Below are 24,524 nucleotides of genomic sequence, written 5' to 3'. Positions count from 1 at the left end.
GGGCCGCATCTCTGCACAGTTTAGTTCCAATCCTGATCAAACTAATTGAGTCCTTCAGGCTTGTTTGAAGTGTCTTGAAGCTGGGTTGGAGCTATACTGTGCCGGGCTGCAGCCCTGCAGGAACTGAGTTTGACACTTCTGGTTAACATGTATTGTTGAACAAATATTTATTTATCTTAATTACTAAAAATAAGCATTTGTCATTGAAATAAAACAAATAAATAAATAATAATAATAATAATAATAATAATAATAATAATAATAATAATAATAATGTAATCAAAGTTTTATTTATTTGTTCGATTGATCGTTCGTTTGATTGATCGTTCGTTCTATCATTCGTTCCTTTATTTATCAATCCTTGATCTTTGTATTTATGTATAAAATATATAAACACAATTAAAATTATGTTAAAATACTTTGTTTGTTACACAAAATAATTTATATATTCGTTCGTTCGTTCATTTATTTATCAATCCTTGATCTTTGTATTGTCTCAGCATAAGATTAAACATTGGTTCTTTAAAAAATGTATAAAATATATAAACACAATTAAAGTTATGTTAAAATAATTAGTTTGTTCATTTGATTGATTTTATTTAGTTTAGTTCATTTATTTCTCCCTCCCTTTCTCCCTTGATCTTTGTAATTCATTCATTCATTCATTTTCCTTTGGCTTAGTCTCTTATTTATCAGGGGTCACCACAGCGGAATGAACCGCCAACTTATCCGGCCAACTCACTCAGCCAGGACTCAAACCAGTGATCTTCTTGCTGTGAGGTGATCATAGTAACCACTGAGACACTGAGTCCCCTGCATTTTGTAATGACAGTATAGGATTAAACATTGGTTCTTAAAAATAAAAAAAAAAATATATAAAAATCCAGTCTTAATTTGAATTGGTGAAACCTGCTGAGGGCAGCACGGTGGTGCAGTGGGTAGCACGATCGCCTCACAGCTGGAAGGTCACTGGTTCGTCTCTCGGCTGAGTCAGTTAGCATTTCTTTGTAGAGTTATCATGTTCTCCCCATGTTCGCAGGGGTTTCCTCCGGGTTACCCATGTAAGTTAAGTTAAATTGTTTCGTTTAGGCTACACAGAATTTATTCATTCATTCGTTCGTTCGTTTATTTATTTATTTATTTTTTTTCATTCATTTATCTTTTCCTTAACGTATTTCATATCAAAGAATAAAAGTATAAAAAAATACTAATACAAATAAAATATATTAACAGTGCATCAAATTATGTTCAATATCTTAAATTAGGTTACACAGATGCTCATGCACACTTAATGCAACATAAACAACAATAAATAAATTACTTTTCATTTTCCCTTAAAGCTGCTCAAGCTACTTGGAATATAAATTGTCCCTTATTTACCAGAGCCAGTACATATATTTATTATTATTATTATTATAACCTTTATTTTACCAGGAAAGACACATTGAGATTAAAAATCTCTTTTACAAGAGCGCCCTGGCCAAGATTAGGCAGTACAAAAGTCACATGAGTCCAACAGACAACAAACAAAAAACAATTTACAGTTAACATGAATCACACTGACAACTATTCAAAACATCCACAGACCTGTGTTTCAACTTCTAAAACTTTTATAGTCTTTTTAAAAGCATGTAGAGAAATCAAGTCTTTGAACTACAACTGTGTTTGCAGATTATTCCAAGCAAAAGGTGCTGCGTACTTAAAAGCCTTTTTTTTTCCATCTCAGTCCGCACTTTAGGAACAAACAGTAAATAAATATCCTGTGAGCGAAGACCATAGTTAAGAACAGCCTTTTTACAATTATAATTCTGGAGATATGATGGGAGTAAACCCAATATAGATTTGTAAACAACAATATGAAAATGCTTGAGCCTACGAATGGACAAAGCAGACCAACCTACCCTAGTATACAGCACACAATGAGTAAGGGATATTGTTTTTGGTTTTGGTTCTATATATATATAGTCAGAATTATTAGCCCCTTGTTTATTTTTTTTCATAATTTCTGTTTATTTTAGAGCAGATTTTTTCAGCACATTTATAAACATAATAGTTTTAATAGCTCATTTCTAATAACTGATTTATTTTATCTTTGCCATAATGACAGTAAATAATATTTGACTAGATATTTTTCAAGACAAAATGAAAAATATCTACAGTATACAGCTCAAAGTGTTATTTAAAGGCTTAACTAGGTTAATTAGGTGAACTAGGCAGGTTAGGGTAATTAGGCAAGTTATTGTTTAATGATGGATTGTTCTGTAGACTATCAAATGCTCAGAGGGGCTAATAATTTTGACCTTAAAAGTGTTCATAAATAAGTAAAAACTGCTTTTATTCTAGCCAAAATAAAACAAATAAGACTTTCTCCAGAAGAAAAAATATTATCAGACATACTGTGAAAACTTCCTTGCTCTGTTAAATATCATTTAGGAAATATTTAAAAAAGACAAAAAAATAAATAAAATCATATATACTGTCAAATATTTATTTATTTATTTATTTATTTATTTTTTTATTTATTTATTTATTTATTTATTCATTTATCCCTCCCTTGACCCATTACACATCAAAGTATATATTAAACCTTGGTTCAATTATGTTCAATTTTTCATTTTAGGTTACACAGAAAAATCTCATGCACATTGGGTACAACAAAACAACAGGAGGGTGATTAAATTACTTTTTAGATTCCCTTAAAGCTGGTGTTGATATAATGTCAAGCCGTTTTGATTATAAATTGCAAACACACATATATAATATCAAAGTTTTTATTTATTAATTGATTAATTTATCTATCCTTCCCTTAATATATTTCATTTCAAAGTATAAAACTAAAACCCTGGTTGTGAAAACCATCATAATACAAATACAATATGAAGAACATCAAATTATGTGTAGTTTCCTTATTAAGGTTACACTGAGAAATCTCACGCACATTCGATGCATTAAAAACTACAAGCGGTTGAATAAATGACTTTTTAGTTTCCCTTAAAGCTGGTGTTGATACAACGTCAAGCCATTTGGATTATAAAATGTGCCTTGTTTACTAGATCCTGGTCATATCAGCAGAAATGATTATAGACAAACTTATTTTCTCTCTCTTGTTGCAATATCTAAAGCATCAAGAAGCCCAGAAAAGTGCGTTAGGGAAGCAAATGAGGTCAGTTTAGATTTGATGTTGACTTAAAGCGCTGCTGATTCCAACTCTTTTTCCTCAAGATAAGTGAACTGTTAGTCAGCTTGTAAAACAATGACAGAAAGCCTTTGGCCGTGCGCAGCGAACAGTTGCAACAGCTTCTGTGGAGAGTCAATCCACAAAAAAAAAAAGAAGTGATTTCACAAGCAAACGTCTCACATGCTAAAGTCCAGCCGAATTCCTCCGGAGACCTCCGGCCGAGCAGACACATCTCCGTCTGCTTTCATAAGAGCTGTTAATTTGGTCAAAAAGGCTTTTCTGAAATGTTTATGTTCACACCGGGGTGGACAATGTGTCAGCCTGACCCGCTGACCCTGGACTTCCTAACACATCTTGCGCTGTGAGAACAACCATGCTTCGTCCGCTCAATTAGTTTTTAGGTCAAGCTCGGAGCCGGGCTGGATTTCTTGCTGGCAAAAATGAAAGATGTATAAACATCCTGTTAACAAACCGATTGCGCTGATAGCGTCGGGTTGGACAGTGAACATGCACACATCTTTCAGCCCAGTGTTTGGTAAACTGTCATCGAAACGCAGCTGTGCTGAGAAATGGGAAGATCGGAAAATATGCAACGCAGTGTAATGTAATTCTTAAGGTGTTTACAAATAGACTTACGGTTTTACATTTGGACTTTTTTTGGCCGTCCATTTGCCTGTGAAAAGTAAATCCGTGTTTACAGGCAACGATTTTTGATAGACATGAACAACACACATGAAAACAATTAAGTAACATCTATCAATAACTGATAAACCGGCAGCTAGCTCTCGGCAACTCTCACATGGTCGCCCACTGAAGCTAAGCAGGGCTGCGCCCGGCCAGTACCTGGATGGGAGACCACATTGGAAAGCTAGGTTACTGCTGGAAGTGGCCAGCAGGGGGCGCTCAACCTGCAGTCTGTGTGCGTCCTAATGCCCCAGTATAGTGACGGGGACTCTGTACTGCTCAGTGAGGGCCGTCTTTTGGATGAGATGTTAAAGGGTCACGAAACACCAAAACACATTTTTTGAGCTGTTGACAGTCGTATATGTGTCCCACACTGCTAAAAACACTATTAGGACACCTATATTTCACTAAAAAGTGTAAATTGGTTGTTTTTGCGTTATTTCAAGCAAATTCGTATTTCCGGTTTGAAACGAGTTTTTGAAGCTGCGTCACGGTCATGACATAATAGCCTGTATTCCAGCGTGCAGACTGGACGTCTGTGCCAGAGTGAGTCTTATTACGTCTTACAGTGTGATGCATTAATGCATGAGTAAAGCTTGGTTCAAACCAATCAGCGCGCTCTATTGTGCAACTTCATTAATATTCATTACTGTCACAGTGTTTAGACGACAGAGACGCCACGTTGTGTTGGCAAAACAAGCGTGAAGTGTTGCTTTTATAGTTTGCTGCAGTTAAGTTTCGTTTTCATTTTCTCTCTGTGAGAGCGCAGCTGGAGTCATGTGTGGATTAACAGTGTACGCGACGCTCGACAACAATAACTTGCGTGTCTAAGGAGGATTATTGTTTACCTGAGAGCTGTTCTCATCTGCAAACGCTGAGATCTGGATTCGCTTGTAGTATTCTCTTCATAAAGATGCGGCTCTAGTTGCTGGTGATTGTCCTGTCTCTACATATTTGGTAAGTGAGCGACCAGTGCTCTTTGTTTATTCAGTTTGTTCGTATCGAACTAAGTTAACTATTGCACCGAGTGTAAACATGTTAGCACCACAACCAAACTTTAACCTCGTGTTGGGTTTTCACCGCATTTAGTGACCGGAATAACACACGCGGCTTTCTGACGCTACCTGCCGTGTGCATCTAAGTATCAAACATTGCATGAAAAATACACGCTTAGAGCAGTTCCTCGAATCAAATATCGCGTTTGTCGCGAGGGACACGAAGGAATTCCCTGAATGAAAGAGCCAAACAGCAGTTAAAGTCCACCATTTAATAATTTGGCAAATAATTCGACTACAGATGTCCATGTAGGTTAAACACCATCACTTTCTCCTGTGTGTGTGTGTGTGTGTGTGTGTGTGTGTGTGTGTGTGTGTGTGTGTGTGTGTGTGTGTGTGTGTGTATTTTGACTCTGAAACTCGCGCGTGCCCAAATGGACACTCCCACACCATCCCACTTTTCTTCCTCTGACACTCCCCCCTAAACAGAGCTGGACACGCCCACTTTTCTGACTTTTTCCAAAGTAGAGGTGTAAAACACCCTGCTGAAACGAGGGGGTTTCATGGCCCTTTAAACCAAGGTCTCGACTCTCTGTGGTCATTAAAAATCCCAGGATGTCCTTCGAAAAAGAGTAGGGGTTTAACCCCTGGCATCCTGGCCAAATCTGCCCACTGTCCATCATGGCCCCCTAACCCACCCCATATCATAATTGGCTTCATCACTCTGTCTCCTCTCCACCAATCAGCTGGTGAGCGGTCTGGCGCAAAATGGCTGCCGACGCGTCCTCCAGGTGGATGCTGCACACTGGTGGTGGATCTGGAGATTCCCCCCCATGTGTAAAGCGCTTTCAGTGCTCAGAAAAGCACTATATGAATGTAAGGAGTTATTATTATTATTATTATTATTATGAACTGAAATAAATATTGTAGTATTCTTTAGTTTTTACTACAGTGAACTGTGGCGTATTGTAGTATGATGTACTGTACTCTTCAGTTGTAGAGTACACTGTAAAAAAATTCCGTTGTTTTTACAAAAAAAAAATTTGGCAGCTGTGGTTGCCAGAATAATTTTGTAAAAAATACAAAAAAATTGTAAACCTGTTTACAATTTAAAACTGTATATTGACAGAATAATTATGTAAAAAACTATTTAATAATATGTAAAACTTACAGAAATTTTGTGTACAAAATATTTACATTTTTAGTATTAAAACAATAAAATCTTGTTGCTTTTACAAAAATATTTTGGCAGCTGTGGTTGCCAGAATAGTTTTGTAAAAATTACAATAAAAATGTAAACCTCTTTACAATTTAAAACTGTTGAACATATAGATTACGTTACAAAACAAATCAGCATATTTACTAATTAATACTATTTTTTAAAATTAATAATTACATTAATATTTAAACAAAAAAATTCTGGCAGCTGTGTTTGCCACAATAATTATGACAATAATTAATGAAAATACTTTTTAGGTAAACAACTTAACAGCATAAAATCAATTAAGTCAATTGTGTTTATTCATAATAATCAAAAAATGTAGACAAGTAAATATTTTCTGAAATGGCACAACCACACCTAAACCAATTCCTTTGAGAAGACCAATGTTGTTTCATATACTACACTACATTTATTTATTAGGTGAAGAATTTACAAGCAAAATCATATCTCGTTGTGCTGTTTTCAGGGGTCCGTTCTTCGTACCTCGCTTAAATGATCTAAGATGATCTGGCAGATCCTGTATCTTTTAATCTTGATAACTGATCTCTCCCTGAATTGCTTCTTCAAACAAATTTGCGAATCAGATTAAAATGTCTGGATGAACTGATCTGAGATCACTGCGTGTGTTGTGAAGGACAGATCTATTGATCATCGAAATCATGATCAGCAATGCAATGATTGGCTGACGGCACAGCAGCGTAATGACATCATCTGATTAATATTTAATTATCATGTGAGCAAAATTACATCTGTCCATCGGGAATAGGAGTCCCCGGTAACCCGGACCAGTTATAGAGGTGCACCGTTTTTTGTGGGTTATTTGCATCGCTCTAACTGCATTGTATTTGCATTGCCTCAAACAATAAACATTACATATACAGTTAAAGTCAGAATTATTAGCCCTCTTCGAATATCCTACTTTTCTTCTTTTTTTAATATTTCCCAAATTATGTTTTACAGAGCAGGGAAATTTTGTTGTTTAATAACTAACAGTTAATAAATGAAGAATAATTGCAACTTTAGAATAACGTCCCAATAACATATACAAACTATTTACTGATACTTAACAAGTCTTTAGTAAGTAATTTACCAACATCTTGTTTATGATCTATTACTAATATATTAGGTATAGATATAAATCATTAAAATACAGTTAACAAGTCATTTTTAACTTGTTAACTAACAGCTTGTGAATTATCTATTGGCCATCTTTAAGGCACAGTTATAAATAATTAACAAACTATTAACTTTTATTTAACAAGTCATTTATAACTCATTAACTAACAGTTTATTAATGATCTATTAACTAGTTATAATGGATTTTTATTCTAAAGTGTTTCCAATAAGCATATTGGAAATTAATAATTAATAATATAATTGTTTTTTTATGGAAAATGTGATGAAGCCCAGCCTCACCCAGACTCATCCTCCAGCGGCCCCCAGGTAAATTGAGTTTGACACTTATTTTGCATCTTGTGAAAAGGGGCATAGTATGTCCTCTTTAAATGTTATGCTTAATTTAATCAGCATGTTGCTGATTTTTATGCATGTGTTACTTAAATTCCTTTCCCAGTAAACACAACAACAAGAAAAATCATGGAAATGTATCGGTCAAAAAGTGTGGGAACCCCGGAAGAGGAAATATCTTGAACGTTTCATAATTTGCAGCTCATTCTGCCTTAATGCACCTCAAGTTTGTCGGTAAGAAAAATACCACGCAACACATGTAAAAACTTATCCTAACCGATCGTAAATGCGTCATTCTGCATGAACTGGAGGTTGAACCTTTTTGATGTTATTTCAACCTGTAACACATTTGTGATATTACTACAGAAATGCACTATTTTCAGATAACAAATTGTGCACGGGTCTGGAAACTATTTGAGCTTAATAAAGCATGGCGGGCACCTGCATTGTGGTTTGCTTTGCGGGCCAAAAGCGTTGAGTTCAATCATGGATTGAAGGTACTGTGGCCGTCTGTGTTTGACCGCTCACCGTATGAAATGCTTGCCACTTTTGTGGCCACTTCAAACTAAAATATTTACGTTAATATATTACTTTTGAGGTTTGTAGAGTTAGTAACCAAAATCATTCACTGAAAGGTGTGTGTAACTGTGTAGAAAATATGTCTGAAGTACTTTTTTTTTTGTTTTTTTTAGGCACTTAATGTTTGCATTTAGAACTTACTACATTAATGAGACGTAAAGAATAGAAAACATTAGCATTTTTCCTAAAAAAAAGAGCTTTCTGTCTGACTGGATAACTGACTGACTGGTTCGAGTCCCGGCTGGGTAGTTGGCATTTCTGTGTGGAGTTTGCATGCTCTCCCCGTGTTGGCGTGGGTTTCTTTTAGGTGTTTGGGTATTCCAAAGACATACGCTATTGATTGATGACTAAATTGGCCATAGTGAGAACATGTGTGAGAGCGTATGGGTGTTTTCCAGTACTAGGTTGCGGCTAAAAGGGCATCCGCTGTGTAAAACATGGTGGAATAGTTGGTGGTTCATTCCGCTGTGCTGACCCCTGACAAATAAAGGGACTAAGCCGAAGGAAAATGAGTGAATGATGTTACAGCTTGACGTTGTGTGGACGTTACCACTATGACGTCTATCAGATGTTGGATTTTGGTTGCCATAACTGATGAATAAATGTCAATATTTGACATCAATATGACGTTGGTTTAAGATGTCGGCTCGACGTTGGATTTTGGTCACTTTCCAACCTTAAATCAACCAAATATCAACACGTTGGTATTGGACATCAAAATAACATTGTCCTTAAATGCTGACGACCTGAATCTAACCTAATATTAACGCCATATGATGTTGTGTGTCTGCTGGGATTAAGCTGTGCCCAAAAAAACCCTTAAGAATTGTGTTGTTCCAACTTATTTTAAACAAGAGATTTGAACAAAGAGCTATGTTGTATGTGTGAGAGTATATGGGTGTTTCTCAGTACTGGGTTGCAGCTGGAAGAGCATCCGCTTTTTAAAACATATGCTGGAATAGTTGGCAGTTCATTCCGCTGTGGTGACCCCTGATGAATAAAGGGACTAAGCTGAAGGAAAATGAATGGATGATGTTACAGCTTGATTTAAATTTTTATTAAGCTGTGCCCAAAAAAAAAAAACCCTGAAGAATTGTGTTGTTTCAACTCATTTAAACAAGTAGGTTGAACAAGGAGCAAAATCTTTTTTTGAGTGTACACTGAAAATCACTGTCCTCCAGACAAGTCGTTCATGTCAACCCAACACAAATAAATTGTTTACTTAATTGTTTATACAAATTTAAGTTGATTGAACACCATTGAACCCCAAAAAACCTTAAGAATTGTGTTGTTTCAGCTCGTCATTACATCATCATTAGACGTTGACATTTTGTTGTATGTGTGAGAGTATATGGGTGTTTCCCAGTAATGGGTTGCGGCTGGAAGGGCATCCGCTGTGTAAAACATATGCTGGAAAAGTTGGCGGTTCATTCCGCTGTGGTGACCCCAGATGAACAAAGGGACTAAGCAGAAGGAAAATAAATGAATGAACTATAACAGCTTGACATTGTGTGGACGTTACCGCTATGACGTCTATCAGACATTGGATTTTGGTTGCCATACCTGATGAATAAATGTCAGTATTTGACGTCAATATGATGATGGTTTAAGATGTTGGCTTGACTTTGGATTTTGGTCTCTTACCAACCTAAAATCAACAACATATCAACGTCATTTCATGTCATTATTGAGCATCAAAATAACGTCATTAGATGCTGACGACCTAAATCTAACTTAATATTATCGTCTTATGATGTTGTGTGTCTGCTGGGATTAAGCTGTGCCCAAAAAACCTTAAGAATTGTGTTGGTTCAACTCATTATAAACAAATAGTTTGAACAAGGAAAAAAATCTTTTTTGAGTGTAAAAATCACTGTCCTCCAGACAAGTTATTCATGTCATCCCAACAAAAATATTTTGTTTACTTAATTGTTTATACAAATTTAAGTTGATTGAACATCATTAAACCCCAAAAAACCTTAAGAATTGTGTTGTTTCAGCTCGTCATTACATCATCATTAGACGCTGACATTTTGTTGTATGTGTGAGAGTATATGGGTGTTTCCCAGTACTGGGTTGCGGCTGGAAGGGCATCCGCTGTGTAAAACATATGCTGGAATAGTTGGCGGTTCATTCTGCTGTGGCAACCCCTGATGAATAAAGGGACTAAGCCGAAGGAAAATAAATGAATGAACCGAATGAATGAATGACGTTGTGTGGACGTTACCACTATGACGTCAATCAGACATTGGATTTTGGTTGCCATACCTGACGAATAAATGTCAGTATTTGACGTCAATATGACGTTGGTTTAAGATGTTGGCTTGACGTTAGATTTTGGTCACTTTCCAACCTAAAATCAACAACATATCAACGTCATTTCATATCATTATTGAGCATCAAAATAACGTCAGTAGATGCTGACGACCTAAATCCAGGGACGGACTGGCCATCTGGCAAACCGGGCACTTTCCCGGTGGGCCGACGTACTTTTTGGGCCGGGCTGATCATAGTCTTATGATCTGATCGCCCCATAAAAGGCTTAGCAGCCTATCGTTTTTTTCTGCCTTATTAATTGACGCTCCTGTCCTGTGATCTGTGACTCTCTGAAAGTAGATGCTTTTTTTCCCGGACAGACAGACCGGGCCGGCCCATGTGACACTCTGCAGCCCATTGGTTCTTTTCTTTACTGACATTGGGCTGGCCCAATCACAAACTCCTATTTTGGACTCCATGTGAGCGTGCGTCGTCTGTGTGTATTTGTCAAAATAGCCGAGAGTCAGAGAGAAGAAACGGAAGGGAGGCGCAGAGAAATCGCGGGAAATACCCCGGCGTTTCATTTAGCGAGTCTGAAAAGTTCTGTGTTCAATCTAGTAAACGGCTAAAAGCGCAAATCACGTGACCACACACTCTCTGCCAAGACCTTCAGCCAGTAGATCAGCGGGTGAGCATAAACCCCAGGTGAGAGTGTAGTGCATGTCGGACAGTTCATCTGCTGGATCTGATCTCACTATAGTTATTAAACGTGATATTCATCTTGTTGTCTCTATCTAACAACTCTTATGTCTTTTGAATCACTTGTTCTCAGTTAACTGTTTTGGCAGAGTGCAAAGATAAGCTAATATAATAATTTATGTAACCACATACACTGATTCTGCACATTGACCGATTGCTTACCTTTATCGTTTAAATTTAATGTACGTTATACTGTTATAATGGCCATTATTGATTATTAAAACTGATATTCTGCAAAAGAGACAGGGTAAAGTTCATTCTTTTTAGTGGAAATGAAAGGAGACAGATATATGTAAGCCCTGTTTTGTTATAAATATGCAGAGTGAAGATGATGCCCATATAAATATGCAGCTACACGAGGCTGTTTGGTGTCTGTTAATCATAATATCAAAATGAAACAAATTTCCTTATATTATGTTTTCATTGTTTAGATAGTGAAACAGCAAGCAGGATGAGGTGAAAGAGGTTATAAAGTACACTGTTCCCTTTGAAGATTTACCCATGCATCAGCAGGCAGTTTTTGTTATGTTTATTATTGAATATAGGCTGAGTGAATAGTGTATTGAATAAGCTAAATAGGCTGTAGCGTATGAGTGTGTGTGAATGAGTGTGTATGGGTGATTTCCAATAATGGGTTGTGGCTGGAAAGGCATCTGCTGCATAAAACATGCTGGAATAGTTGGCAGTTCATTCCACTGTGGCAACCCCTGATAAATAAGGGACTTATGCAAAGAAACATAAATGAATGAATAGTGTATTTTTTAGAACTCAACAAATATCTGGACAGTATACAGAAATTAAATTGAGATTAAAGTTTGTATTTATTTATTTATTTCATATATATGGCTTTTGTGTTTTATAGAATATGAGTCGATAAAAATATTGGACATGCATAGATATAGATAGCATTTTGATTGAATGTAGTGGGCCGCTCTGGCCCAAAATGCCAGGGCCGATTTTTTGCCCCAGTCCAGCCCTGCCTAAATCTAACATATTATTAACGTCTTGTGATGTTGTGTGTCTGCTAGGATTAAGCTGGGCCCAAAAAAAACTTAAGAATTGTGTTGGTTCAACTCATTATAAACAAATTGTTTGAACAATTTTACATATCATTGTAAAAATTGCTGTCCTCTTCACAACTCCTTTATGCTGTCCCAACACTAATTAATTAACATAATCGTTTAGACAAATTGAAGTTGATTGAGCATAAAACAATTAAGTTGTGATTCAAAAAAGCCGTAAGAATTGGGTTGTTTCAGCTTGTTGTAAATAAGTCGTTTGAACAAGCAGCAAAAGTCATTTATTTCTGTGTGTAGGGGTCAAAGCGGGAGGTGGGAAAGCCTCGCATGCCTTCGAGCTTGACAACAGAGCGAAGTCAAAGCCGAGCATGACAGCGGAACAGAGGACTGGATATTTAATCAACCCCATGCCGCGGCAGCTTTTGAATATTTGATGGCGCTTTTCTTCGATGATTACCTTCCCATTACGGTATCTTGTCAGCGGTTTAAAGGAGCGGTTTGGGCTGCTATTGTCTGCGTCTGGTGTCCTCCGGGGCTGGACGCTTTTGTCAGGCTGTCAGCTGTTGGTCCACTAGATAGGGTGTTTCACATGCCCCCGGTACGCAGACTTATCACACCTGCCAGTCACGCTCCGGCTTTCTCGATGGGCAATAAAAAGAAAGAGAGCGTCTACCACACAAGCCGTCTCCGTCCCACTATTTAATTTACTGCTCTCCATGAGCGAAACCGGATTATGAGATGCCATGTTTCATAGAGGGAAGAAATGCTCGGGCTCTACTTGATGAGTGAAGGTGCAGCCTTTGTGCTCCACTGATTAGTAGACTATGTAGGCTTTTTCTCATTTTCATGTTTCTCACTGGAATTTTACTTGTTCGTTAAGGTTTTATCCAATAAAAACAACCTGTACTGTAAAAAATATCTGTAAATTTGCAGTTTTACATACTTTAGGATTCATGTTTTTATTTTCCTGTTTATTTATGCATTTGAATGACATTATGGGATCTTGATATTTCTTCCAACAACTTTTTTTCACCTTAAAAAGTTAGACAAAGTGACTTTTATTAACATTTTTAGCATTGATATATACACTACATATCGCATAGGGACCCTGAGCATGCGACAATAGCGCCGCCATATTTGTACAGTGCTCCCAGGACGAGTGTCATTCAACCGCACTAGTCAAAACAGTGTTATTACGTGAAGATGCTGGACTTTAGCGCTGTCCACGGGAGTAGTAACGAGCAAACAAAGAAAACAAAGCACAAAGGCAGAAAATTATATAGGTAAGATTTATTTTTTTACGTTTTTGTATGTTCTGAACTATTGTGCTAAACAGGTAACGTTATTGATGATAATACAGTCACTTACTGCATTCACCATAAGGCGAAGTACCTCCAACTCACACTAAATACTCAGCTTATGCTAGTTTTGTTGAATAAAATCAATGCAAAAGAAATTTGACAACGAGATGCTGCGGTGCCAAAAACGTATTATTGTCGGCTAGTGAAGGAGTCGTTCATAACGGGGATTTATTCACAAACGAATCGCTCCCTCCGTCAGTATGAGAAGTTAAAGCAGTAGAGGAGATGTGTTTCAGGACACCAGTTAGATCAAATCTAACAAGGAGGGTATATAGTTCATTTCCATACACACAAACACAAGCTTTTTGTCAGGATTGCCTGCGCGATCACTTATCCGTCAATGTAGAAAAGTGATGTCAAATATAATTTTATTGTAAAAAAAAATAGCAAACTGACCTCCGGGAAAACTCCCTATCATAGATATATGTATATATGTGTAATTCTCTGGCTCTAGTTGGCTACAGTCCTCCACTGCAGCTTGGTCCTGCAGTCATTCCAAAGGAGCGCTACCCTGTACTAAAATGGCGGCGCTATTGATGCATTCCTTCCAATAGACAACAACAGGGTAGGCGACATCTAATGTAAATATCTATGATTTTTAGTAGTTTTAAGTATGGCTGGGTGGTATATCGGGTTCTAGGGACATGACGTCTTTCAGACATTGGATTTTGGTTGCTATACCTGACGAATAAAAATCAGTATTTGAAGTCAATGGTTTAAGATGTCGGCTCGACGTTGGATTTTGGTCTCTTTTCAACACAACCTAAAATAACAACAAAATATCAACTTCATTTCACGTTGTTATCAAACGTCAAAATAATGTCATTAGATGCTGATGACCTAAATGTAACATGACATTATCGTCTTATGATGTTGTGTGTCGGTTTGGATGAAGCTTTGCCCAAAAACCCTTAAGGATTGTGTTGTTTCAACTCATTTTAAACAAGTAGTTTGAACAAAGAGCTTTGTTGTATGTGTGAGAGTATGGGTGTTTCTCAGTACTGGCTTGCGGCAGGAAGGGCATCCGCTGTGTAAAACATATGCTGGAATAGTTGGTGGTTCATTCCACTGTGGTGACCCCTAATGAATAAAGGGTTTCATAGAGGGAAGAAATGCTCGGGCTCTACTTGATGAGTGAAGGTGCAGCCTTTGTGCTCCACTGATTAGTAGACTATATAGACTTTTTCTCATTTTCATGTTTCTCACTGGAATTTTACTTGTTCGTTAAGGTTTTATCCAATAAAAACAACCTGTACTGTAAAAAATATCTGTAAATTTGCAGTTTTACATACTTTAGGATTCATGTTTTTATTTTTCCTGTTTATTTATGCATTTGAATGACATTATGGGATCTTGATATTTCTTCCAACAACTTTTTTTCACCTTAAAAAGTTAGACAAAGTGACTTTTATTAACATTTTTAGTAGTTTGAAGTAGGGCTGGGCGGTATATGGGGTTCTGAGGATTTATCAATATGATTTCCCAACGCAATGCGGTATTATCCAATATTGTTCATATCGATATGGTTTGAAGCTACATGTGCGCATTCTGCGTGAAACAGACCACTCTAACGCCCCATTCACATGGGGCTTCAGCGTCAACGCTTGACTGAAGGCGTGTCTGAAGTTGGGGTTAACGCGATCGTCATAGCAGCGTCAGCCAATGAAATTCAGTCAGCAATAGGCCACTGTCTAGCTGGTGTATTTGCATACAGCGATCTGATTGGCTGACGCTTTCACCAGCGCTTGAAAAGTTGAGCTTGTCCCATTTTCTGCATCGAGCAACGCCTCTGAAGTAGTGCCGACAGATCCACAATGCAGTTTGGCAACGTCTGATGACACCCATTTAAAGTGAATGGGAAGCATTGACGCCGACGCCCCGTGTAAATGGGGCATAAGGTAGCATGAGAGCTCCACTTGCACAAATGTGCGCATGCGTAAATGAATGATTCACTCAATGAGTCATACAAAAGATTTGTATAACATGAACGAGTCGTTCAGGAACAGACACTCCGGACAAATCTGACTCCCCCTCGTGTGCACACACAGCACCTGCAGCTGTCACAGCGGTTTATCAGAAACCTTTTATTGATCATTTCTTCCGCAATTGACAGCAAGAACAAACATAGAAGCCTCATCAAATTGACAAGCAGCACCTGAAATGTGTTCATAAGAATTAAAAAATATTTTTGCAACAGTATCTGGATGCAGCCTTTATGACGCAAGCTGAGGCCATGTCTACACTAATCCGGATAAATTTGAAAACAGAGTTTTCCTCTAAAAACGCTTCACGTCCACACTGTCGTTTCTATTCGTTTTCCAAAACTTTGTCATCCACACTGAAACGACTACCAATGCTTTCAACCTGTATTGCGCATGCGTGAAACGTAAGACGCTTCGTCACGCGTCATTTCCGGCTGACGTTTATTTTCTTTCCGGCTCTTTGAAACGTTGCGGCAAAATGTCAAGGAAAAGCACAGAGTTTTTTAAATGGACTGACAATGAAGTAGAGTTGCTGCTTCGAGTAACACATGAATACAAAGTTGCAAAAGAGAGTGGAAATGTAGACTGGGAGACGTGCCAAAACAAATACGCCGATATACTGGGGTCCGTTCTTCGTAACTCGCTTAAATTATCTAAGATTATTTGGCAGATCCTGGATCTTTTAATCTTGATAACTGATCTCTCGCTAATTTGGTTCTTCAAACGAGTTCGCGAATCAGATTAGAATGTCTGGATAAACTGATCTGAGATCGCTGCGTGTGTTGTGAAGGACAGATCTATCGATCCTCGAAATCATGATTAGCAATGCAACGATTGGCTGACGACACAGCAGTGTAATGACATCATCTGATTAATATTCAATTATCCATGTGAGCAAAATTACATCACATTAGCAGTAAACCGTTTGTTAAATATGACACGCAATAACCTTCCACATTTGTTGTGAGCTGCAGGCTTTCCACGTTCATGTGTCAAGAGTATTCATCATGTATTTCAATGCAAATCAATGTATTTAGTTCTACATTTAGAAAATATTTTCTTTATTATAGTAGCCGTTTTTTAATCGGTGTAAAGAATAACTGGTTGTTTACAAAAGCATTTTCATATTGGTAAAGGTGTCTGCAACTTTTGTGAAGCATCAAATCACTGGCATATTAACTATCAAAACATGTTTATGACTGCATAAATGTATTATTGCTTTTAAAAAAGTCACATATTGTGCATTTCTGTTATACACAATTTGTACTAAAGCGATCTAAAAAGTTCATATCTATAAGTTTTCTCTTTGCACCACCAGGTGGCAGTCTTTGTACTTTCATTTCGAGAGTGCAGATTGCATACGTTTTATTAATATGTATAACTTAATTTATTTTATTAATGACTATAATTTTATATATATAGTTTAAAAAATTTTACCATTTTCCCAAGTGTACAACTACTACTGTAAGAAAATATCAGAATTCGGAACATACTTTCTGTATTATCTTTGCTTGAACTAAGCCGATCTAATCCTGTTTATATGAATTGAACCTGCTCCCGATTAGGTTTGACCTAGCAGAACTGTTGCTATGACAACAACTCTCGGATTAGCTTTGAAGAACGAAACGATCCTGGATTGTGTCAAATCATCAATATCCAAATCCAGCTAACTGAGTAATCCACGTACGAAGAACGGACCCCTGGACCGCTTTAAAGAACAGTATCCTGCTGATGACGCTGCTTACCCTCACAGTAAGGACGACATCACTAAAATCATAATCACAACGAAAATAAAGTAAACGAATTAGTAACATGACTGAGTGTCACATGACAAAAAACGCGTCATCATTTTCGAAAGACTCCGTTTTCACAGTCTACACTACGACACGAAAAAGGCGTTTTCAAATTTATCTACTTTGGAGAGCGTTTTCAAAAAGATACGTTTTTGTTTCCTAAAAACGCATCTCAGTGTGGATGGAAGGGCAAAACGGTGACAAAAATATGCGTTTTCAAATGAAAACGCATTAGTGTGGACATGGCCTGAGATTGCATCACTCAGCGATGCAATCTCAGATACAATGCACTCAATGGAGTGAGTGACATCACCAGTACTGGGAAACACCCATACACACTCATTCAAACGCACACACACACACTCATACACTATGGCCAATTTAGTTTATTCAAGTCACCTATAGCGCATGTGTTTGGACTGTGGGGGAAACCGAAGCACAGAGAAAACCCATGCCAAGGCGGAGAGAACATGCAAACTCCATAAAGAAATGCCAACTGATCCAGCCAGAACTCAAACCAGCAAACTTCTTGCAGTGAGGCGGCAGTGCTAACCACTGAACCACAGTGTCGCCCTGCTCACCCCATTGGTAGATAATTTAGCTTGACTCACCTCATTTTGGCACAATATTTCTCAAAACAAGACAGTGTTTTGTTCTTGACCAGAAAAAGCTTCTTGATTTCAGCTTGTTTAAATATCCAGACTAGAAACAAGACACAAAATCAAAGTGAGAAAGGCATTTCTGCAGTGTTGCCGAACAGAAAACAAAAGCAATTCCGTTGTGCGCTTTACTACGTTGTGCTTTAGGCGAGCAAACATTACATGTGTCACATTTTGGCTAATTCCACGTATTTACTGCACCTCTTTATTGTGGTTTGAGGAACCCGCAAACATTCTTCAGAAGATCCAGACCAATAAAAAATAGCTGAAACTGCCTGGTTAGTATAAATGCGGCCGCAACATCCTGATGAAAGAGTGTGTGCCGGTGGCGATAAGATCTGTTTGTGTAGGCCTCGCTCCACCAGCCTGTGAGCCTCACCCGCGGCTGCCTGTAAAAGGAAATATCAAACGCCGCTCATGTCTTTTCCCAGGAAGTACTTTTAGCTGGTAATTATTGGCTGGGCGTAAGTCCTTCCTGTTTGATGAGCCACCGCAGAAAAATGACCCTAAAGAATCATTTCCATGATGTAAACTGTTTATTTAAGACCTATATGCTGAGGGGGAGGAAATTTACAGATTTTTTCAGAACTTGCGCATGATTTTATATGCACTTAAAGAGCCTCTATTATGGGTTTTTGAAAATGAGCTTCCATGCAGCGTGCAACACAGCTCTGAGTGAATGAAAACATCCAGCTGAGGTTTTGATCTGTAAGTGTATGGCAGTATGTCCTGGTCAATTTTCGTGTCAAGTAAGTGTTTTTGAAGACACAGATTCAAGAAGAAAATAATTCTGTTTACATTTTGTCTTCTTATAACATAGGCAAAGCAAATAAGAAAATAAATAAAAATGAAATCAACATGAAAATTGTTAAAAAAAAATAAAAAAAAATAAAAAAATTGATGAAGCAAGGCATACAAACCCGATTTTCATTTCCAAACAAAATGCAGAGTCTCCATGACGTTAGGGTACCATTTCAATCTGACTGCATGTTGACGTCTTGTGTCCGCTGGGTGTTTAAAGGTTCAGGACACCCTGCAGAACTTTTTTTTTTATATTAACAGATTTGTGTGTGTTGAGCATCAGTTAAGACAATGTTAGCATCTGTCAGCTTTAATTGTGGGGAAAACTGGATAATTTTGAGCTTTTAACAGCTAATTTCAGTTTCCGGGTTTAAAATGATTTTTGGGGCGGATTAAAATCGGCAACGCAGCGCAGTACTGCAAGTGCAATGATGATGCGTCGGTTTCTCATTATTATTCATAGCGGAGTTTTCTTATCCTATGAGAAGAGCCGGCTGCTTAATTATTCATCAGACCTGCCAGAGTCAAGCCCGAGCTGTGAGACACGTCACAGACCCACGGCACGGGCACACAGTATTTAGCCTTCGTGAAGGCTCACATGCATTTTTTTTCCATGATCCACGGGGTTTGTTGCATGTTTTCCCCCGCAATCTTGTCAGGGCAGATCATACAGCAAAGCTGTGTGTGTGCTGCTAGCATTTTTGTCGCAAGAGCAGCACGAGAATTAGAGAATGGCGGACGCTGTCTTTTATCAGGAGTTCGTTCACATTCTGACACATCACAGTGCTGCTGTGTTTGCCTAAATCCTCCAGATTTCCAGCAGGTTAAAATAGACAGGTCAGGAGACCTGCTGCACTGAGTCTGCTGGAGTCTGAGGGAGAAGTCCTCATTTATAGGGTTTACATGAACACAATTATCTTTATAATGACATAAATTGTGGTTATGTGTATATGAAATTACGAATAACAAATGTAGCAGGGCATTAAATCACTGTTCATTTCTTTGCATTTTAACTTTGTAAACTATAAACTCATGCGTCTCCTCACAGTTTGTCTCATTTTGTGAGCTAGCTTCGTTCGCTCACGTTCTCCCCTGCTGGCCACGCCCACTCCTGCCCGATGCTTGCGAAGCTCCACGCCCATTAATCATGCATCTTTTGAAAAAAATTCTGAAGTAGACTTTAACCGAAAGTGGGGGGTGTCATGGCCCTTTAAGGCTATTTTTGTCATACTGTAAATATCCATCATCTTCTCATCAGTGACATGCATCTAAACCAGGGGTGCCAATACTCGGTCCTGGAGGGCCGGTGTCCTGCAAAGTTTAGTTCCATTCCCAATTAGACGCACCTGGGCTAGCTAATCAATCTCATTCTAAGCTTTCTAGAAACATCCGTGCAGGTGTGTTGAGGCAAGTTGGAGCTAAAATCTGCAGGACATCGGCCCTCCAGGACTGGGTTTGGGCATCCCTGATCTAAACAGTCTCTGGGTCAATGCGTGATTTTGAACATCTTCTTGGACACTTTTAATGCTTTCAGACAGTTTGCTGCAATGTAAAGCGCACATTAGTACATTAGAGGTAGTACATTATGATGCAGTTTACCTTTTATGTGTGATTTGATTGGACAGAAATTACAGGACTGATTTTTCTAATTCCCATAGACAAGACAACATTAAACAGTGACGGCAGGTTGGAGGAAAGTAGTGGAGTAATACAGCACTAAAAATGTACTCAAGGAAAAGTACACATTTTTAAAACTAGTAAATTACAATTTCTGAGAAAAACTTCTCAATTACACTAACTTGAGTATTTGTAGTTAGCTACTGTTGTAAAAAAATAAATGATGAAAAGAAGAGAAAACCCAGTCCAGGAGACTCGAAACAAGCAGAATTCCTTTATTGAGACGTGTTGGTTAATCTGCAGTCATACAGCGTCTTTAAAATGTCCATGTGTCTGCAAGAGCCTACTAGAGGTCCGCAGTCTGCAAGTTCTTTCACAAGTCTCACACAAGTCTGATTTAAGACAAAGATTTCATGTGTATATTGTGTTCTGAGGAGGAGGGGATATGGCTAAACAAAGCATGCAAATTAAGAGTTGTGATCGGCAGGGTAAACTGCTTTTTCCGGCCTTGTTACGAGTAGTGTAGTGTAAGCTTGTGTGTAGTGTTTTTCTCTCTCTCTCTTTCTCTCGCTTTCGCTCTCTCTCTTTCTCTCGCTCCAAGTATTCGCAGGTGCAGCGGATTACGTTGGGACGGACCATGATTGGCGCTTTGATTGGCGGCGGCTATAAAAACCTGCAGAGAACATGGGTTCGATGGCTCCCCGCTCTCTCTCGATTTCCCCGCTCAGTGGAGAACGTGATCCAATGAGTGTTTTTCTTGTATAGTGTTTGCTCTCTTCAGCTGCTCCAGAACGCAGCAGCACGAGTGGTCTTCAATGAACCTAAACGAGCACATGTCACTCCGCTGCTAGTCCGTTTGCACTGGCTGCCAGTTGCTGCTCGCATTAAATTCAAAGCTCTGATGTTTGCCTACAAAGTGACTTCTGGCCTTGCTCCTTCTTATCTGCTCTCACTTCTGCAGATCTATGTGCCCTCCAGAAACTTGCGTTCTGTGAATGAACGTCGCCTCGTGGTTCCATCCCAAAGAGGGAAGAAATCACTTTCGCGAACGCTCACGCTCAATCTGCCCAGTTGATGGAATGAACTCCCTAACTGCATCAGAACAGCAGAGTCACTCGCTATTTTCAAGAAACGACTAAAAACTCAACTATTTAGTCTCCACTTCACTTCCTAATCTGCAATTGCCTCTCTGGATATACCACTAACTGTACCCCAAAAAAAAAAAATACTAATACTACTAATACTTCCCTTCTTAGACTTTACAGACCTGAAACTTGCCTACAGCACTTATTCATTGTTGCTCTCAGTTGTGTAAATTGCTTCCTTGTCCTCATTTGTAAGTCGCTTTGGATAAAAGCGTCTGCTAAATGACTAAATGTAAATGTATATCTTGGTGGCTTTGTGAGATGCCGTTGTGTTAATTTTTAACCGGCGATTGAAGCCCGGTTTTCTGTCTCCCTGTCGGGCTTGGAGCATGTAGGGAGGTTTGGTGCCTTATTTGTTATTTTCATTTTCTCCTGTGTTTGTTAGTAGGGAGGTACGTTTTCTGTATTTTATTTTATTTGTTTTCCAGGGAAGTCCAGTTCCAGGGATCTCATCATGTTCTGGAGCCAGAAGCCGCCTGACCAGTTGATCAAAAAGAGAAAACAATAGACACAACCATGCTGTGAAACTGATAATTGCATCACTTTGGCTTAGCCTGTAGTCAGCAAGGCAAAGGTTAAATGACCCTCCTAGCTGGCATGTCAATAAAATGATATAATTAAAAACCAGAGAATATAACTTTTTAGTAATACGTAGATTATTGTTAATTTGAAATTAGATGATATAAATTTATATTTCCACACTACTTTACACCACTGTGTAACACGGGGACTGACAGAGACGACTGAAGTTTGGATCCACTTGCAGGTTTTTTTTATTTTTATAATTATTTTTTCGGGGGTTTCCACCTTTATGTTTGATAGGACAGTAGAGAGGACGCAAAAGGAAGATTGCCGTAATAAGCGCGTGCACGTCTAGAACGTGCTGACGTGAGACGTCTGCTTTAGCCAATCACAACAGTCAGACGCATTTACGTCCGCGCGGTTTGTGAGAATAAAAACCTTTGAATATTTTTCCAGACACATTTAGCTGCTAGAAGTTAGTCAGATTACGTTTATATGTTCTTCTTTATGCCAACTGTGTAAATAATCATCGATGAGATGCTTATGATAAGCCGTTGTTTGTTTACCTTCAAGCTTTGCATGTGCCTGTGAGCGCCAGCACACGCACATATTATGAACATCTCGAAATGCGAAAGTGATCCTGCGAAAGTTGTTCACAATATTGATCATCCACAGAGTTTGTAATTTAGGCAAATGTTTACAAACACAAGCGCAGCCGTTTAAAGCTCATTTGTGGTGAATGATGTCAGAATTTACCGGTATTTTGGAATGGATGTGTGAATGCTCTTTTCCGGAAAATTTCCGTAACGTCCTCGCCTGTGTGAACAGCGCTTTTTTCAATATACCGGTAAAGTCGTTCCGGAAATTTTCCAGATATTTACCGGTATCACTGTGTGAAAGGGGCTAAAATGGCTAAGGTCAAAACACGGAAAAACAAGACTAGGAAAACGTGTTAAAATGACACTTTACAGATAACAAGACTCAGCAATGGGAGTTAGTGTGTGTGTGCTGCTTTAATAGTGTGTGTAATCAGTCTTTGACAATCTTCAGGTGGTGTAATCAGTCAGAATGAGGAAGCATGTGTGTGTGTAAGCGAAGTGCATGCATGAAAATGTAGTCCAGAAATGGCGGATTTGTAGTCCATGGCGATCTCTGAAGTTACAATCGCTGGTAACCGTGACAGTACTACATGCTAGTGTTCATTTTACATAGAAACTGACGTCAAATGTGTGTTTAAGAAGTTGTTTTGCAATTTGATGTCCACATACACAGATATTTTTATAAACAGTTTACCCTGCCTTCATTTTAAAAAATAATATGTGTCCATTTGTTTTTAGGGCCACAGCAAAGACATGGAGATACAGTATACTGTATTTTGCATGGCTCAGGGCTCCTTTCAGGAAAGCCGAACTCATGACATCAGCAGCTCTGATCAAATCTCAGAGATGGACTTCATCATTTACATCGGGAGCAGCTTATGCAAAACTTCACACATATAACAGACTAATTTCCACTTCTAATGACATGGTTGAATCCTCAACATTTAAATGTGCTCTTATTGACGTCATAAAGTGTGTTTTATCAGTCCTTATATACTACAGTGTGTGTTCTGAAATCACCAGTGTGACCTTGGCCATTCATTCATTCATTCATTTTCTTGTCGGCTTAGTCCCTTTATTAAACCAGGGTCGCCACAGCGGAATGAACCGCCAACTTATCCAGCAAGTCTTTACACAGCGGATGCCCTTCCAGCCGCAATCCATCTCTGGAAAACATCCACACACACATTCACACACACACACACACACACACACACACACACACACACACACACACACACTCATACACTACGGACAATTTAGCCTACCCAATTCACCTGTACCGCATGTCTTTGGACTGTGGGGGAAACCGGAGCGCCCGGAGGAAACCCACGCGAAGGCAGGGAGAACATGCAAACTCCACACAGAAACACCAACTGAGCCAAGGTTCTAACCAGCGACCCAGTGACCTTCTTGCTGTGAGGCGACAGCACTACCTACTGCGCCACTGCCTCGCCCGACCTTGGCCAGATTAGAAAAATAATCTTGGGCTTTGTTGAGAGGTCTGGAAATCTCGAAAAATGAAGGAAGTGACATCATTTTGAAGGGAAAACAGCACAAAGGGCGTAAACACCATAAGTTTATGGTTACGTATTAAAAACCATAAGACTTATTTCCATATTCACTCAATTAAGCAAACAGCTACTTTAAAAAAAAAAAAATACACAAGCAGGATTATTTAAACCAGTGGTCACCAAACTTGTTCCTGGAGGGCCGGTGTCCTGCAGATTTTAGCTCCAACCCTAATCAAACACACATGAACAAGCTAATTAAGATCTTACTAGGTGTACTTGAAACATCCAGGCAGGTGTGTTGAGGAGGTTGAAGCTAAATCCTGCAGGGACACCGGCCGTTCAGGAGCGAGATTGGTGACCCCTGATTTAAAC

At 38.6% G+C, this 24,524-nt stretch overlaps 1 long non-coding RNA gene across 2 annotated transcripts in view; it reads left to right on the top strand.

The window, feature by feature from the left end:
* Nucleotides 1-24,113, top strand: part of LOC147832992 (uncharacterized) — a 77,619-nt gene extending 53,506 nt beyond the window's left edge. Inside the window, exons 3-5 of one of the 2 annotated variants that reach the window (XR_015512997.1) lie at nucleotides 7,485-7,522; nucleotides 7,653-7,780; nucleotides 23,377-24,113. This is a non-coding gene — a long non-coding RNA (uncharacterized LOC147832992). The remainder of the gene's footprint in view (nucleotides 1-7,484; nucleotides 7,523-7,652; nucleotides 7,781-23,376) is intronic. The other variant, XR_015512998.1, reaches the window with a different exon arrangement.
* The last annotated feature ends 411 nt before the right edge of the window (nucleotides 24,114-24,524 follow it).

This window comes from Danio rerio, chromosome 17 (genome assembly GCF_052040795.2).
Source record: "Danio rerio strain M-AB ecotype USA chromosome 17, GRCz13ab, whole genome shotgun sequence".
Lineage (NCBI taxonomy): Eukaryota > Metazoa > Chordata > Actinopteri > Cypriniformes > Danionidae > Danio > Danio rerio.
This window is presented reverse-complemented; position numbering and strand designations above follow the sequence as displayed.